Source organism: Marmota marmota, unplaced genomic scaffold (assembly GCF_001458135.2).
Source record: "Marmota marmota marmota unplaced genomic scaffold, marMar, whole genome shotgun sequence".
Taxonomy (NCBI): domain Eukaryota; kingdom Metazoa; phylum Chordata; class Mammalia; order Rodentia; family Sciuridae; genus Marmota; species Marmota marmota.
The window spans coordinates 10,492,631-10,511,776 of NW_026000196.1; positions in this window are offsets into that span (position 1 = coordinate 10,492,631).

The following is a 19,146-nucleotide window of genomic DNA, read 5'->3' on the forward strand; positions in this document are numbered from 1 at the left end:
CAACATGACCACTTCCTGGCACTCTCTGGTGGCACAGACCAGCTCTGAACTTCTCACAGGTGACATATTTTCCTCTGAAGCCCCAGGTAGATGGATAGTGCTTTCAGCCCTTGGAGCCAAGCTGATGGGTAGAGTTTTTCCAGTTCCCAGTTTCCCCCTTCAAAGAAGTTTATGGCTCTTGCCTTTCCATTCCCAGCCTGAGCAGACATTAGAACCCCACCCCACCACAAAGACCTTTACCAGATCCATTGTACATTGGAAGTGTTTTAGTCAGCTTTTTTGCTACTGTGACTAAAGGACCCAACCAGCAAAATTATAGAGGAGGAACAGTTTATTTGAGGGCTCACATTTTCAGAGGTGTAGTCCATAGAAAGCCTGCTCCATTCTTCAGAGCTTGAGATGAGGCTGAACATCATGGCGGGAGAGGGTGGTGAAGGGAGGCAGCTCACATCATGGTGACCAGGAAGCAGAGAGAGAGTCCATTCTCCAGATACAAATATGTATACCGAAAGCCATGCCTAATTTCCACCTCCTGCAGCCACACCCCACCACTTCAGTTACTACTCAGTCAATCCATATCAGAGGATTAATTCACTGATTGGTTAAAACTCTTACAATCCAATAATTTCTCCTCTATACCTTCTCCCACTGTTTCACATGTGAACTTTAGGGGCACAACTGACATCCAAACCATAACAGGAAGCCTCAGGAGAATTTTAAAACCCACTGAAACCTGGGCCTCACCCCTAGGAATTCTGATATGATTGGTCTGCTGTGCAGCTTGGGCACCTCCTGCCGTTCCCACAAGGCACTCAGGGGCAGCCCTTGCTGGAAAACATGACCCACACCCACTTCCTGAAGCCCTGCAATGTCTTCCACAGGCAGCCCCTCCAGGGCCTCTGGTGTGAGGTCTTTTGTTTCTGGCTTTTGAAGTTTTCCTTCCTTGATTTGAAACTTGGCCTGTTTTATCTGATGGGTTTTGCTGCTGCTGCTATTCTGGATGGCTGTGTACTGGCTAAGCAGGAAAGGCCTGTCCAAAGCTTGCCTACTTCTCCTTCCAAACTTTGTGAGGGGCCATGAGGAGCATATTCACTAAAACTTCTTCAGCCACTAGAACTGTACCTGGCACACAGTGGGCATTTAATAGACTCCTGTTGCGTGAACAAAGGGATGAGGGTGAACTCTATGGACGTATGAGTACGTTGAAGGAAGACTTGCACCCCATGGACCTGCAGAGTGGGGAGGAGCCCACCTGTGGGAAGAACACCAGGACCTCGTCAAGAGGACCAGGAATTGCTCCCACTTTCTCAGCTAAGCCATGTGTTCTGGACCCTGCATGAGACACTCTAAATAATGCTTATCCTTAACCACAGCCCTATGTGTTGTCTTGCCCCCTTTACACAAATTAGATAAAGATTCTCAGATATTAAAAACTTGTTCAAGATGCCAAAGCTCATGAGTGGATGGTTTAATGCCAAAACTAACACTATTAACCCTGCAAGCCTCTGAAGGCCACTTATCAAACCTCAGCCATCTGGTCATGGTGTGAGCCCGCACAGGGGAGGAAAGAGGACGAGACTCACCTGCCTACTGGCCAGACTTCTCACAGGATAAGCTCTGCCTTGGCTCTTCCCATTGGCAGAACCGATGTAGACCCAGAACATACTTGAAGAACAATGCCAATGGATAAGATGTTCTCTTGTCAGTTTGTCAAGAGCTACATCTCTGAGCCCCCTGAGGGCCCTTGTTCCAGCCCTATAGTCACAGTCCATTCTGATGATCAGGACCCCTCTGGGTTGTTAAATTCTTTTCATGGCTTAACCCCTGCTCCCAGGCCCTCTAGGCATAAAGCAAGGGAGACCAAGTGCTGTCTTGGTGTTTGGACCACAAGGCAGAACACCAAAACCTCATGTCATGGGTGTTTTGTGGTAGCCATGTCTGAAGAAATGACTGGTTTTTCTTTCTTGTTTTCCATGGACACATCCTTGACTCAAAACAGATGTTCTGTGTAGCTCATGAGAGTTCAGATTGCAAATTCAATTGTGAAAGTGTGGGAGGCATGAAAAGGAAAGGCATCTTCTAACAGTGTGTCAAGACAGACAACAGGTAAAGAAAGCCTGGCTAGCTCAGACACTCCAGGGCTTAAAGCAGATAAAGTTTGCCTTGAATAATAGTTGAGGCACACACTGAAGGGCCGGAGGGCGACCAGGAGACAAAGGGATGGTAAAGGACCAGAAGGGAGCAGGTCCTGCTTACTGAGCACTGATTAAATGCCTCACAGGAACTCACTCACTTACTCTTGAGCCACCCTCTGGATTTAGATGCTGTTATTATTCCCACTCCATAGATGAGGAAACTGAGACAGTGAAGTTAATTAACTTGCCCAATGCCAAAAAAAAAAAAAAAAAACAGGAAGAGATTGAGCTGGGATTTAAACCCAAGCCCTCGGGGTCCCAGAGTGGTACAAGCATTCCCTAAGCTCAGCCTTGACCGGCACACCACCAGGGGCTGCATTAGCTTGGCCAGTCAGTGATGCCACTGGTTCCCACATTGCTGTTCCCACACCAGTCTCAGCTTCTAGCCCTCCCACCTCCCACTGTCCCCCCACATCCACAAGAAATGCTCATTAGAGCAGCACCCGTGGTAGGTTTGGGCTGCACAGCCCCAGGCTTTCTGGCTACAGCTACTGCTCCCAGGCCCTCTAGGCATAAAGCAAGAGAGAACAAGGGCTGTCTTGGTGTTTGGACCACAAGGCAGAACACCAACACCTCATGTCATGGGTGTTTTGTGGTAGCCATGTCTGAAGAAATGACTGGTTTTTTTCTTTCTTGTTTTCCATGGACACATCCTTGACCCAAAACAGAAGCTGAACATCCTCCTCCACACACATGGGATCACTTGGCCCATTGTCTGGGGATAAGACGGGGTGGAAGCCAAACAGTAGGCTGCTGGAAAACGTGGAATTGCTCCCTGGGAGAAGCCGTACTGGAAATAAGAAGTGAAATCAATGAAACAGAGGACAGAACAAATGAATGAAGAGCAGGCAGCTGTTCTACTCAGGGCCCTTGTTCCAAGAGCCTATCTCAAATTTAGGTATTTGTACCAGGATGGGTCACGGCAAGGAAGTGATCTCCAGCCTCTTTTGCCACATCAGGGAAAGTGGGGGAACTCAAAAGCCCTAAGCCCTTCCCTTGCTGTCTGAGCAGCATGGATCTAACCACTCACCTCCTATCTCTTTCTTCATTGGTAAACTGGGAAAAAGAAAGCCTGTCTAGCTCAGACACTCCAGGGCTTAAAGCAGATAAAGTATCTTATTTCTTCACCTACTGTCTTAGTCCATTTGGTGCTGCTGTAATAGAATGTCTGAGACCAGGTAATTTATAAATAATAGATGTCTTTCTTACAGTTCTGGAATCTGGGAAGTTCAAGATCAAGGGGCCCTCCCATTAAGCAAGGGCCTCTGTGGCTGCATCATCCCATGGCAGAAGGTAGAAGGTCAAGAGTGGATGAGAGCAAGGCAGGAGGACTTGCTTTTTTTCACAAATACACTCTTGGAATAACTAATCCATCACACAATATTAACATTAATCCACTCATAAGGGTAGCATCCTCATAACCTAATTGCTATTTAGTAGTTTTCTCCTCCCAACACTGTTGCTCTGGGAATTCCAACACAGGAACTCTGGAGACACATTTAAATCATTGCATCCACTGAAGGCATTAGATGACAGCAACTCACTCATGTCTCCTCTGGGTCTCTCTCAGATTAAGGAAGTGAGTTTTGTTAAATATCCTCCTGGGTCAGCCTGTGCCCTTCTTCACTACCATGGAAGCAATTAGGCAGGGCTTGGCATGCAATAGGTGCCTCATAATGAATGAAATGAATGAATGCTTCCCAGTTTCCTGAAGTCATTTCTCTCCATTTACTCAACTAGGGATTGCCAGGCCTTGGTTTCCATGCCTGAACAAAATGGATGTTTCTCTGCCTCTCTCTAACTGAGAGCTGCAGTTGGATCATAGAAATCTATAGAGGCATTCCTAATTTAATGTCATCACCCCCAAATCCACCCCCATTGCCTATCAGAAGAGGTACTTTTTCCCAAATGGCTTTGTGTCTTACAACACCCTAAGTAGTCACAGTACCTCCTATTTATTGTCTGTTATGTGCCAGCCACTGCAGTGGACTCTGACTAGATTGTCTCCTCCCTTCACCCGGCTTCTGAGGTTGGTATTATTTATTCCCATTGTATGGATGAGGGACAAGGCCCATGGTTTCTCACATGGCTAATAAGTAGCAGAGCAAGGGTCAAACTCAGGACAAAAATTCCTTCTATGAATTTATTGTCTCCATAATCTACACAGCAATTGAAATTCATTCACCCATTCATTCATTCACCTTGGTCTTAGTTCAGGTTGCTATTAAAAATATACTATAGCCAAGTGTGGTAGCACATGCCTGTAATCCCAGCAGCTCAGGAGGCTAAGGCAGGAGGATTGTGAGTTCAAAGCCAGCCGCAGCAAAAGTGAGGCATTAAGCAACTCTGTGATACCCTGTCTCCAAATAAAATACAAAATAGGGCTGGGGATGGTGGCTTAGTGGTTGAGTGCCCCTGAGTTCAGTCCTCAGTATTCCACCTCCAAATGTGTGTGTGTGTGTGTGTGTGTATAGACACATGTATATACACCATAGACTTGGTTGAAGCAACAAACATTCAATTCCTATAGTTTTAGAGACTAGAAGTCCAAAATCAATGTGCCAGAAGACCCAATGTCTGGTCTGGACCCACTTCTTGGTTTGCAGGTGGTTTGTCATGTGGCCTCATATGGCAGAGAGCAGAGGGAGAGGAAAGCTCTTGGGTATCTTCTTATAAAGGCATTAATCCCATGGTAAAGCCTCCACCCTTGTGACCTAATTATCTTCCATAGGCCCCACCTCCTAATACAACTATATTGGGGGTTAGGATTTCAACCAATAAATTTTAAGAGGACAGAAACTCTCTATCCATGGAACCTCTTCAACCACTCACTATCAAAGAGTGTCCACTAGATGTCTTAACATGTAGACACCATGTCCTTCCTCCACATGGCTTATTGCCCATGAGAATAGGAGGGAGGGCAGACATATGGTACAGCACTATTGGGCTGTTGTAGAGAAATTAGCAAAGACACACACATACACACACACACACACACACACACACACACACATAGAGGTGGAGGGGAGGGAGAGAGGATCGAGGAAGTCCACTTGTAGGAGGGCACCCCAGAAAGAACCCTTCAAGGGAAGCTTCACAGAGGAGAAGCTTTGAATTTGAATTTCTAGTAAGTAAGTGTTCCCTTGCTGCTAGTTCTCCCACTCACCCACAGCAGAGTTTCTTGAAGGGGGACGAAATCTTCCTCCTGTCCATTCCCTCTGTGATGATCTTTACTACTGGGATGGGAAGTAGAACTTTGAAACAAGCCTTAGGACTGAATCCATGTGCTTGTGCAGACAGCTCTCCCTTCCTATGTGAACCCAGAGACCGCAAAGAAAGAGTGAAAGCTGGTACACTCCGACCTTCACCCGCCATCCCTGAGGTCTGGCGACTTCCAGCTCAGGGGCTCTGGGCTGTACTACACATGCAAGTACACCACCTGCAAGCCACCCAGGGCAAGGAGAAGACTCCATGGGTTTATCCAACAACATCAGATTCCATTTATTTGTCCTACTTTGTGGATACCTCTGAGAGCCAGCAATGGACTGGGGACTTCTCTGGACATTGTGGGACATAGTCTCAGCCTTGAGAAGTTTATGTCTAATGGGAGGGACATTATGGACAATCAATGGCAGAATGCAATAGGGAAATGTCAACCCAAGTAACTGCGGGGATTCAGAGCAGGATTCACAGAGGTGACAGATGAGCTCAGCCTTGAAGAACAAGTGGAATTTTGATAGTTGGGCATTGACTCTCAAGCCTAAACTCCCTGGGAAAGATCCACCTTCCTTGGTGGCAGCAAGGGGCAGGGGAAGTGTTCAAGCTGCTGGCTACCACACTGTTGTCAACTCCCACCACTATATAAAAGCTGCTGAGGGAACAAGGCTTGCCACCATCTTGCCACCATCTCCCCTCTATGTCATGATGCTGCCCCAGGTGAGGCCACCTGGATTCACAAGATCCTTGTTTTTTTGAGAATGGTCTCAACCATGCTACCAACAGGATCAGGGTGAAGGAGAGATAAACAGGTGGCCACCCAGAGTGCACTGAGGTTCCCATTCTCAGCTTGTTTTCTTCCACTCCAACACTGTCCCCTATGCCCTCTTTCCAATGCACTCCCCTCCAAGGTATGGCTGGCAAGACTTGAGGTCTCCACATTAAGTTTCCTTGACTTGTTTTCATCTCTCCTCACTGTAATACCAGTCACCAGACCTGTCTTTGAGGAATTGCTGCAGTTTCTCACGATTGTTGTCAACTGTGTAGGCCACCAAGGGGCATGTCAGCTTTCTCCTGGCCTGCCTCAGGGAAGGGCAAGTTACTAAGTGCTCTAATGAGAGTCAACTGGAAAGAAAGGGGGAGCTGGGTGAAAGCAGAAGCTGCTTTGTGGATCCTGCTCTGAATCCCCCCAGTTACTTGGTTTGACTTTTCCCTATCGCATTCTGCCATTGATCAGAAGCCTGCACTTTCTCCAACCAGGGCAACTGGAGTAACATGGGATGGGAACTGCTCAGTGTGTTCTTAGCTACACCGTCTGTTCTGCTGGGTCAGTGTCCACCTGTGCTCTCGGCTTTCCTCACCTGATGCTGTGCTCTGTGACTCCCTCCTCCTAATCTCATCACTTTCTCCTAGTCCTTATTCTTTTTTTTTTTTTGCGGGAGGGGGCAGTGCGTTACCAGAGATTGAACTCAGAGGCACTTAACCACTGAGCCACATCCCCAGCCCTATTTTGTATTTTTTATTTAGAGACAGGGTCTCACCAAATTACTTAGTGCCTCACTTTTGCTGAGTCTGGCTTTGAACTTGTGACCCTCCTACCTCAGCCTCCCAAGGTGCTGGGATTACAGGCCTGCACTATTGCCCCCCAGCTCCTAGTCCTTATTAGACATAGTCTCTTAATTTACTTAACACTTTTTCTTTCTTTCTTTTCTTTCTTTTTTCTTCTTCTTTGTGGTACCAGGGATTGAACCCAGGAGCATTTAGCCACTGAGTCACCTCATCAGGCCGTTTTATTTTTTATTTTGAGACAGGGTCTCACTAAGTTGCTGAGACTGGCCTCAAACTTGCAATCATCCTGCCTCAGCCTCTGGAGCCACTGGGATTAGAGGCATGTGCCACTGCATCCAGCTTTAACACTCTTAATTCGTATTTATTTATTCTAATTAGGTATATATGATAGCCGAATGCATTTTGACTCATTATACACAATTGCAGCACAACTTTTCATTTCTCCTATTGTACACGATGTGGAGTCGCACCATAAGTGCACTCATACATGTACCTAGGGTAATGATGACCATCTCATTCCATCACCTTTTCTGCCCCCATACCCCCTCCCTTCCCCTCTCTACCCTTTGCCCAATCACACTTCCTCCATTTTCCCCATGCTCCACCCACCCTCACCCCCACCCCCTCTCCACATTATGGATCAGCATCCACTTATCAGAGAGGACATTTGGCCTTTGGTTTTTAGGGATTGGTTTACTTCACTTAACATGATATTCTCCAACTTCATCCATATACCTGAAAATGACATAATTTTAATCTCTTCTATGCTGTGTAATATTCCACTGTGTATATATACCACAGTTTTGTATCCATTCATCTACTGAAGGGCATCTAGGTTGGTTTCACAGTTTAGCTATTGTGAATTGAGCTGATATAGATGTAGCTGCGTCATTATAGTATATTGTTTTTAAGTCCTTTGGGTATAGACCAAGGAGTGGGATAGCTAGGTCAAATGGTGGTTCCATTCCAAGTTTTTCAAGGAATCTCCACACTGCTTTCCATATTGGCTGCACTAATTTCAGTCCCACCAACAATGTTTGAGTGTACCTTTTCCCCCACATCCTCACCAACATTATTGTCATTTGTATTCTTGATAATTTCCATTCTGACTAGTGTGAGATGAAATCTTAAAGTAGTTTTGATTTGCATTTCTATAATTACTAGAGATGTTGAACATTTTTTTCATGTATTTGTTGATCAATTGTATATCTTCTTCTGAGAAATGTTTGTTCAGCTCCTTATCCCATTTATTGATTGGGTTGTTTGTTTTTTTGGTGTTAAGTTTTTTGAATTCTTTATATATCCTGGAGATTAGCTCATGTGGCAAACATTTGCTCCCAAAATGTAGGCTTTCTCTCCACCTCGTTGATTGTTTCTTTTGCTAAAAAAAAAAAAAAAAAAAAAGTTTTTNTTAGTTGAAAGACTTTCCCTCTTCTTTTCAGATCTGCTCTTTCTGGCTCCCTGATTTCTCAGCTACAGACTACATATTTCATTCTGCCCAGTCTTCATTCATGTGTTCTCTCCTCCTCCTCCTCCTCCTCCTCCTCCTCCTCCTCCTCCTCCTCCTTTCTTTATTTATTTTTTGGTATGGCAGTGGAAGGGAATCAAACTCAGGGCCTCATGCATGCTAGGCAAGTTCTCTACCACTACATTCCCAGCCTTCTTGCCTCAGTCCACTGAGTGGACCCCAGAGTGACTGATCCTTGGCTCATCTCAGGTGTCACCAAAGGAATCTCTCCTTAGACAACCCAGGTGGGTAAAGACATGAACTTCCCAGGTACCACCATATACTCACTACACCCCAGCTGGAGTTTCTGCAGGGAGGAATTGCAAGTAAACCTCAAAAGAAGGTGAGAACTCAAGCAGTAGGAACCATCTCAACGTACCTCACGCTGACATTGCTTCTCTTCACCCCAATCTGAGCAGCCATCCATAGAAAATAAAGAGATACATCCCTATGGCTCCATAAATTCTCTTTATACTTGCTCCCTTATTTGGATTGATTATGGGAAGAATGGTAACAGACTCAGAGTTTAAAATAAGGTTTTGTGTTTTGTGCTTTATCTAAAACCTGCATGGAAGAAGGCGACAAGGGAACACTCACAGCACAAGCAACACTCTATTGACAATCTCACTGCTGAACGTATTAAAATTATAGGCTTTCTGGATCCACCCTAAGACCTTCTCTGAGAAGTGCCTTGTGGTCTGCATAGGAGGAGGACTTCTTGCTTCTCTACAGATCAAGGGAAGACAAATCATACAATTTAGCAAACTCCAAAAAGGTTAGTTGAATGTGGTGTACATAACATTATTTAAAAGGGGTCGCGATGTATGTCCAGTAAGATATTAAAGAGCTATCATTTCACTGAGATTACAGGTTTCTTTCTCTACCCATAGATTATATGTGTACATTTCTGTCTATTATGGAGTGAATCTCTTTATTTCAATCACCTCCTTTCCACCTACAGTCTTATGCGCATCAGTATTAGGAAGATTATTTTTCCATTTGAGTTACATTTTTCTTTGTTCAACTTATTCTGCTCAAGATCATTCTGTTGTCAGGAGTCTCTCGCCCAGTGGTGGGGAAAGATGGGTCACTTTGAAATCTCATTTCTTCACCAGATGCCTATCATTTCCCATCCTCTCCTCCTCAATCTCTCCTGGCTAACCCTGGGCCAAGTTCTCCCAATTCTCAAATTAACCTAGGTGTTACTATGGAAGCCCCCAGAGTCCACCTTTCAGATTCCCAAATGTTCCTGTTAATTATTACTAAGAAGACCTAAGACTATTAATTCTAATATTTGGTATTTTTAAAACTCAGATATGTTAGTAAGTTTTCAATCTGGAAAACAGAAACATTTCAGTAAGAAAAGAGGTAGAACACGGAATGAGAGACGTATAACATGTTGAATGAGCTAAGAGAATAAAAGTAAGACACCATCAACTTCTAGAAAATTAGAAAGGACAGAGACCTCAGGAAATTGCCACTTATTTGTGTCCCCCACTGTCCCAAGGAGGACAAGTGTAGGTAGCAGGAGAACCCTTAGCCATGGGTAAAGCCTCATGTCTACTGAAGCCCCACATGATCGCCTACCATGTTGTAGGAGCAACAGTGGCTTCTGTTTTTCTCTTACTTTCTCAATTGTGCCCAAGTCCTTCCCATTGGTGGAATCTAAATCAGAATCCTGCTGGTAAGTGATGGTAGGAAATGCATCATTTACAATTCCAGCCCACAAATATAGCAGTCAGCTTTGATGAGAGTTGGGATAACTGTTAGTTTCCTAAGTTCAACACTCAGGGGTCCACAATTCTCCGAACACTGTTAGCAACTGTGAATATCATCCACATTTTTCACATAAGGAAAGGGAGTTCAGACTTATTAGGTCATTTTTCCAAGGGCATGCAACCACTCAGTGACCACTAGTCTGACTTCCTTCCAAGTCCATGCTTTCTCCACAACACTCTCCTACTTCATTTGAAGAGACAGGCCCACCACTAACCCCAACTCCAGTCTTGCTTCCAGAACATTGGCTGCCAGGACTCATCCTCTAGGGAAGAGATTAGAAGATACTTCTTTTGGGAATCTGAACCTGTTAAAGAGGAAAAAAAAAAAAAAACAACATAAAGATACTAACTCCAGGGCAGCCAGATGAATACATACTGAAGCCCACAGTCAAACACCTTGTAGCAAAGGCAACACAGCCATAAGCATTCCACCCGCTATCCCGTGTTTTCCAACCCACTTGCAGTTAGGCAGAGCTTAACTGTAACTAGATCTGGACAACTGGCTGGAGGCAGAAGTGACATAGCACTGGACCCAAACACAGGAACGAGCACACAACTGTCGCCACTCTGTGCCCCAATGAAGGTGCCCAAAGAGACTACATGATCCCCAGGAAACAACCACGAAATGATGGAACCCCTGCATGAATATGGGTCGCAGAGTGTGGAGCAGAGTTCTAAAGCAATCCTCACTGGATATGTTGCATAGGAATAGAAGTTCACTGGGTTAGACAAAGGGAAGGGCAGGGATGGGAATAGGAAAGACAGTAGAATGAATCAGATGTAACTTTCTTATGTTCGTATATTAGTACATCACAGGTGTAACTCTACATCATGTACAATCACAAGAATGGGAAGTTATATTCCATGTATGTATGATATGTCAAAATACATTCTGCCATGTATTACTAAAAAAGAACAAATAAAAAATTTTTAAAAAAAGAAATTAACTTTTATTATGTTAAGCCACTGAAGAACTATTTCAAAGCATAAATCTGGTTTCTGTGGACCAGTACAAAGACACACACACATACACACACACACACAGAGACTTTTTCGTTGCCATTTTGGTGCAGAATGCTAAAATATGGGCACTCAAGGGTCACCCAACATCTGAAGAAACTTCTAATATGAAAAATAAGCTACAGCAAATAGAAGATGATAGCTTGGAGGAATAGTGATTAAGCCAGAGAAGGAAAAATATTACTAACAATCTCAATGAAGTGGGAGAAGATGTATCACTCAGACCAAAAATGCTGGAAGGAAGAAAACTGCATTCAGAGAACCATGGAGAAAAAGAGCTCTTAGAATTAAAAATATGTTAGCAAAAAACAAAAGTTCAATAGAAGCATTTGAAAAGAACATTGAGAAATTCAGCAAACAGGGCAAAGGACACAAAATAAGAAAATTCAAGCCTTAATAGGCCCATCATCCAGATAATTGTAGCTCCAAAGACAACATTGAAAACTGAAGATAGAAAAGAATATGAAATAGATAATTCAATAAAATTCTCCAGAAGAGAAGAAAATAAGTTTTAAATTAAAAAAAAAAAATGTTCACCAATGGCCCTGCAAATAGACCCACATCCTCTCTGTCTGGAAATATGGCAGAAATGATTTGGGTCAACCTTCCTCTTCCAACTAAAAATGCCTGATTAAAATTTAAAAACATCTTCACAAAAACACTAATAAGAAGTAACAAAGCCAGGTGTGGTGGCACATGCCTATAATCCCAGAGGCTCAGGAGGCTGAGGCAGGAGGATTGTAAGTTCAACGCCAGCCTCAGGAACTTAGCAAGGCCGTAAGCAACTTAGCGAGACCCTGTTTCAAAATAAAAGGTAAAAAGGGCTGGGGATGTTGCTCAGTAGTTGAATGCCCCTAGGTTCAACCCCTGGTACTGAAAAAAAAAAGTAATGAATGTTCCATCCAAATACTAAATGAAAGCAGAAATCCAGGGAGATAAATTAAAAACCTAAATAAAAGCAGAACTACAGGGAGGTAAATTGAGGTCACTTTTACCCTGAAGCTATTTGCCAAACTAAGTAAAACTGAGCTTCACTGAGGTCGTATCACCAGAATGGGGTAGGCAGGAGGAGGGAAGCTCATTTCACCTACCCTCATGCCCAGGGGCCTGCAAGGAGAGGCACTTTGGCACTCAACAAAGCATAAGGGATAAAAATCTCAAAGCCCTCTTTGAGTAATCATGACCACAAGCTGGCCTTGTAAAAAATGTAGATTTTTAGCCCAGATGTGCATCACATGGATGGTCTAAAATCAACCTCAAGCCATGAATGCAGTTGAAAGTGATCCTGGGCTGGTGGTGCCCCAAGTGCCCCAGCAAAGCCAAAGTAAATATTCTCCAAAGGAAGACAGTTTCATTCTAGTCCAAAAAATATTCCCCACAAATAAGGTTTCCCAGAAAATGAACAGCATACAATCAAAAATATCCAAGCAGAGTTTACTTTATGAGTGTATGTACTAAAATGGAACAAGACAGGAAGGAAAAAAACAGCATCGTCTTTGTATGAATACATTAAACCTACAGTTACTTTATGAGCCCTCAGTTCTCCTCCTAGGTATTTAATCAAGAGAAATGAAGACATATGTTCCCATAAGGACTTGTCACCAGTGCTCAGACAGAGCTGCTTAATCTCTAATAACCCCAGACTGGAAACAATCCACATCTTGATCTATAGGAGAATGAATAAGCAAATTGTGAGATAGCAATGCAATGAAATGTTATGCAGTGATAAAAAGAAAAGAATTTACTGTTTTCAAGCCTGTGTGTGAGGGAGTGGAGAAAAAGGGGGAAATTGGAAAACTCAACTTTGCCCTCTCCTGTCTCCATCTTCTTTGCCCCTACTTTCCTAGCCATGGTAGATAGCTCCTCTGACTGGTCCTTTACAGTTTCAATTGTTAGTCCCTGGGAACCCAGAAGTCACCCTCTAGAGACTGTCTCTGATAGATCCTCACCACCTTTCCAGTTGTGCTTCTTGAGCAAAGTCCCTTTCAAGGCATCGCCAGGCCAGATCTCTTCCTCAGGTCCATTTGATTCATAGGAAACCCACAGCATCACCACCCAGCAGCCCTAGTCCTCCCCATCCTGGTGCTTCTGCCTGAGAACCTGTCTCTAACTCAGATATGTGTCAGGCCCCAGGACATTGTGTCCCCTGATTTCAAGGAAGACTAGTTTTTCTGGTGATAATAGTTTTTCTGGCATATGGCTTCTGTCACTTTTGCCTTGCCTTCCCTATAGAGTGTGGGTGGAAGAGGAGATGGACCATATCACACACCAACAACTGTCCCGCCAAAATTCTCTTTGTCTCCAATTTTAATTATTTTAAACCCTTTCTGATTTCCACATGAGGATTCTTGGATATTCTTGTTTTGTTCTTGGCTTTGGGCATTTCAGCTAAAACAGGCAGAAGGTCCCGTTTTAATATACTGTTTTAGGTAAGAATTCAGGGAATTTGCTTGAAAGCCCTCCTACAGGGGTCAGAAATTCTCAGAGGCCAAGATTCCTTAGAGCTCAATCTCCAATGTGCCAGAAAATAGACATTTTGTAACTCAAGGGCCATAATTATGGCTGATTAAAACATAAATAAGTGGAAGAAGAGGTGAGCCCGGTATCAGCAATGCAAATCAAGATTATATTCTATCATCTGCCCCCTTGCCTCTGGTTTACAATCCCATTAAAATCAGAAATCCACATTAGCATGTTTCCATGACACCCAGTGGTCTGTTGCTAGAACTATTCCCAAGTCAGGGAACTTCACAGCAATGGGCAGATGGATATGGGAGTTTATACAGGGGCTTTCTGAGGAATGGTTTGGAAGCCAAGGTGTCCTTCAGTCAGCAAGAGGTTTCCAAACAGTGCCCAGGTTTCTTATGAACACACTAAATCATTGTCACAGAATGTTGTTGCTGGAAGGAACCTGGGAGATAGTCTAGTCCAAATAAGTAGTAAGCACATCCGTTCTCTGATCCCAACTTCATGGCAAACATTCTATTTCATCTCTCCACCTTGCCCACCGAGCCCAGCCTCAGCAGTACTCAGCAATGTGAGATGGCACGAGAGATGAGCTCTACTGGCCGTCACCAGTTCCATCTAATTTCCATATTTTACAGGTGGGGAACTTTGTTGTTCAAGCTCACACAGCAAGTCAACAGCAGAGAAAAGACCAGACTCCCCATTCAGTGTTCTTTCACCCTAAACACTAAATAAAGGGGAAAAGGAGCTCTTACCTATCACCTTTAATCCATTCCTCTCATGAAGTTTCTCCAAATACTGAAGCCTTATTCTAGTTGTTGATGTGACTAGATTCCACATTCATCAGAGTCTTTCCAAAACCACAATAATTCTAGTTTTCCATCCTGAGGTCTTCCCAATAAACAAAGTACAAATACTTTTATATGGACCAAACCATTTAGCTCACTCCTTCTAGAAACTCCCAACCATTGTAAAAAGTCAAATGTTATGCCATTTTTTTTTAGTTGTTGATAGACCTTTATTTTATTTATTTATTTACATATGGTACTGAGAATCAAACCCAGTGCCTCACACATGATAGGCAAGTGCCCTACCACTGAGCTACATTCCCAGCCCTGTCAAATGCCATGCTTTAGAGTTGAAAGGCCTAACATATTCCTGGAAAAGTGAAAATGGAATACTTCTGAGTGCCATATCGTGGATGCACTGAAGTCTTAAAACTGATTGCATTTAAGTTCTTTGAGTCTAGAAAGGGGGCAGAGAAAACAATGCCCATCCCTTCAGACTCTCAGCACATTTCTGGATCTTTTTCTGATGAACTTGTCTACTTCTATCCATAATGGAAAGTGCTTGTGGGTTAGAGGTGACTGGGAAGACGGGGGGTAAAGAAATGGTGCTTTCTATTCCTGGATTTCATATTACTGCTCCATATGAGGGGTGAGTCAAAACATATGGTGTTCCATCTGCAAGATAGGGCTGGCTGGGTCTCATGAATGGCTTTTAATGCAAGTAGATTCAGCCTGATTTGGTCTGCCTCCAAAGAAAAAGAAAAGCCAGTGATTCCAATTTTGTGTAAAACCATTGAAATTAATGGCACAAAACAAGACTCATTTGTATTCTGCCTAATTTAAAAGATGTCTGCTTGGTGTAAAGTAATGAATTAGTTATGGGGGTGTTTGGACTGAGTATTTGATAGTCTCTTTGAAGGAACAAAATGCCTTTCTTCCTTCTTTCAAGCCACTCTCTGTTAAGTTTTTTGGAGTCATTCCTTCCAGGAACTCCACTAAATATTTTTGCTTCTGTAATGGACCAAACTTCAAGAAGTTCACAACACTAGCCACAGCTGGTCCTGCTTCAACAGTCCAAGTCCAGGTTGGGAGAGAGAACCCAAGAAGATGCTTTTGGATAAAACTGACTCCATGCAGTCTTCTTATGAGTGGGAGACAATTTCATGCCCTTTCAGTAAATAGTAAATTTTCAAAAACTCTGTGTTGGCAGGAGACCTGGCCCTTCCTGAGTGCAGTGAAAGAGAACTTAGAATTCATCCTTGAACAATTGCACTGTGCCTCAGTGTCTCACGTTTCCCTGGAATGTAACAAAGGCTCATGTGCAGCGCCCCCTAGTGCTTGATCACTGAACTACCTCCTACTCACTCCCTAGTTAACGATAATGGTGATGGTGGTGGTAATTTGACACAGCCCAACTCTGCCCTACACCAGGCATCATGCTACGTAAGTGTGAATCATCCAGTTCCATTCTTATGATCTCTTTAGGAGGTAGGTGCTGTCCTCTGCATTTTACAATGAAGAAGCTGAAGTACAAAGAGTACTTGCCACAGTCATGGTGCTAAGAAGCAGCAGACCAGGATGCAAACTGGTGTTCTTGCCCCAAAGCATGTGCTGAGACTACAGAGGAAAATGTGGCTCCATTGCCATGATGAATGCCCATCTGAGCTGCTGCATCTCCCGATGGGACAGGCCACCCTGTGGTTAGAAGTACTAGTGAACCCAAGCTAGAGTTGACAGGAAAAGCAGCTATTCTCCAGTCCCAGCCTTATTCAAAGCAGAGGACAGGAGTCTGCATGAAATCTCAGTAGGGTTGTTCCCAACTGGACTGGGACTGGCCCTAAAAAGATGATCTCCATGTCGGCTTCCTTTACACCTTATTAAATGCCAGGCCAAGACACAGGTGATGAAGACCAAACTTCACAAACACCTCATATTCCCAGTGGAATGAAGGCTCAGTACTCTTAGTACTGTTAGTTCTAATCTTGATTAGTTTTGGTCCATGATTTTTCAAAACTGTATTAGCAACATCTAAAAAGATGAAAATGGCAAACAGAATCCTCTCCATTTAAAAGAGTGAATGGGGGTTCATGGTTTCTTTCTCCTTCTATGAACAAAACCTGAGGAGTCTAAGAAATGTAAGAGCTCTAAAGATCCTCATTTGAAATCCGCTGCATTAGACCCACTTTTTACTTCCTCCTGTGAGGGTCCTGGATGACTGAGTCGAGGCCACATGCTCCTCAGCTTCTTCTTAGGAGGCAGAACAGTCGTGGGAAGCTGACAGGCATATTGTTAACAAGGGCCATTTTCATAAGTGCAAACATTAAGCAAACTATATCTCAGATGATCATAGAAGGTGGAGTTCAAGGGAGCCCAAGCCTGAATCATTCCCAAGAGAAAGTATTATTGGAAATTTTGGGTCAGGAGTAGCCTTTCTTTTGTAGCAGATCACATGGTGTGTGCAAGGCAATTGTACCTCATTATTGAAGAATTTGAAGGTCATGGAAGCTATTGCATCTGTTTGTTATATGACTTCTGCTGCTTTTAAGACAGGGGTAAAAATACAAAGAAAATCTTAAAAGATGATGGTTAGCTTTCCAGTATCCATTCTCAGTAAAAGAATAAAATGTGGATTCCTTGAAAAGGTGGATCAGGTACTTTCTTTGCTGGAACATCATAAAGAATGTGTGTGTGTGTGTGTGTGTGTGTGTAGTGTTCCTTCTCTTTCTTCATTTCAACACCCAGTATGAGGCTTAGCACAATTTATTTCAGGTTCCCAGTCTCAGAACACACACATCAGAGTTCTTCATTGTGGAACAATTTGTCAGCAGCTGACCCAGCAAGTGCCAGTGGAAGTGACTTTCAGGGGCATGGACGTAGAGTAAGAAGCAACGTGAAGTAAGAGACATGGTGCTGAGTTAGTCCCAGCTACCCGTGCTCAAAGTCATCTCTTGCTTCTAAAAGAAAATTTGCTATGGAACCAATGTCCATGGTAATTTATTTTATGCTGAGACATTGACCCCTGTCTGCTTACCTCCTTCCTAGGATAAGAAAGCTAAACAACATCCTCTGACATGTTCCCTCTGGGTCCCCACTCTGTCCCTGCCCCATAAAATCCTCTCTCCTTCTACTCCCTAAGCCAAAGCCAATTTCTGCCCTTTTTTCAACATCCAATCTTCAAACAAGCCAGAGTCCTGCTGCCTGAAAAATAGGGCCTTTAAATCATTTAACATGTGTAGCAGACATGAATCGTAGTCCCCCGTTCCATGTGCAAATAATAAAACTTGCCTCTTATTTCTGTAACTAAGTTTATCTCAGTTTGGGGCCATCACTCATCCATCCTGGACTGAAGGAAAGTCTAACTTGGTCAATTCAGAATCCCCAAAACTCCCTGTGGCTGTGCTGAATCCTGGGGACTTACATGCTGCCAGTGCATGGGGGTTAGAAAGCCATCTGGTCCTTGATGTCAACTGTCAACTCAAACATTTCCCCAGAGCCTTCCTGGATCTCCCCTGCTGGGTCTGCACTGGATGGTTATTGATTCTGCTCTTCTGGAGCTTTGAGGTGGGACTGGGGGTAATTGTACCAGCTTCCAGTTTCTATTCTCAATGTCTTCAAAATATGCTGTCTGTGATTCTTGCTCTTTACAAAAGTGCAGTCACCATGGGACCCCCCCAAGATGGTCTTCACTGCTCATTGGTTCTTATTCTGATGCCCTTGGTTATTGCTGAGAGTGCAGGATAATCATGGTGGTTTAGGAGAGGTGAAGGCAGGAAATTATCAAGGATTGGAAATGGTCAACACCTTCTAAAAACTGGACATTACCCTCTTGGTGGCCCCACAGCAGCAGTCCAAACTAGTTTTCACCCTGTTTTAAAGGTGATCCAAGCTTGAGTGGGTTGTAGACAGGGAAGCCTGTGGTCAGATCAGGGTGCAGACAACCCAGGTTCCTCCCCAGAAGACAGGGTGTGAGCTGGAATGGGCAGAAGAGTGTTTTTTGAAAGAGTGAGCTTCATGCAGCAGGACTGGCCTTCCCCAGAGCTCCAGGCATTTCTGTGCCAATTGGCTGAACATCCTGGAAAATCTGGAGCTGGTACCTTCCTCCACCCTGTGCTCAGGACAGTGTCCCAAGACTCCTGTGGTTCCTCCATCAACTCCGAACTAGAGTTGTGGCTGCTGTTACTGTGAGGGATTTCTTATTTTTCAGTCTTCTTAGGTGTGAGTTTTTCAAAACAGGAGCACTCTCTCCCAGGGCCCTGCCTCCTAGGGTAGAGAGTGGGGATGAATGGGCCAGTGTCATGGAGAAGGCAAGTTTGGGAGTCAAGCTTCTAGGTTCAAATGGTAGCTGCGACTCAACCTAATAGTGTGATCTGGGCCTTTCAGAAGCTCCCACTGATCTGTGCAAACCCACAAGCAGCCTGTAAAAATTGGATGAGAGCATTTATATGAAATCCCCCATGCAGAGCCTGGCACAGGGGGAGAGCCAAGGACACGGAGCATTCCTCTACTTGTGCCATCGGGACAACTGCACCACCAACCCCCAGCCCCCGTCTTCCTCAGCCCTCTTCCTGGGCAGGCATATCCAGAGGAAGGGATCTCAGGACTCCCTC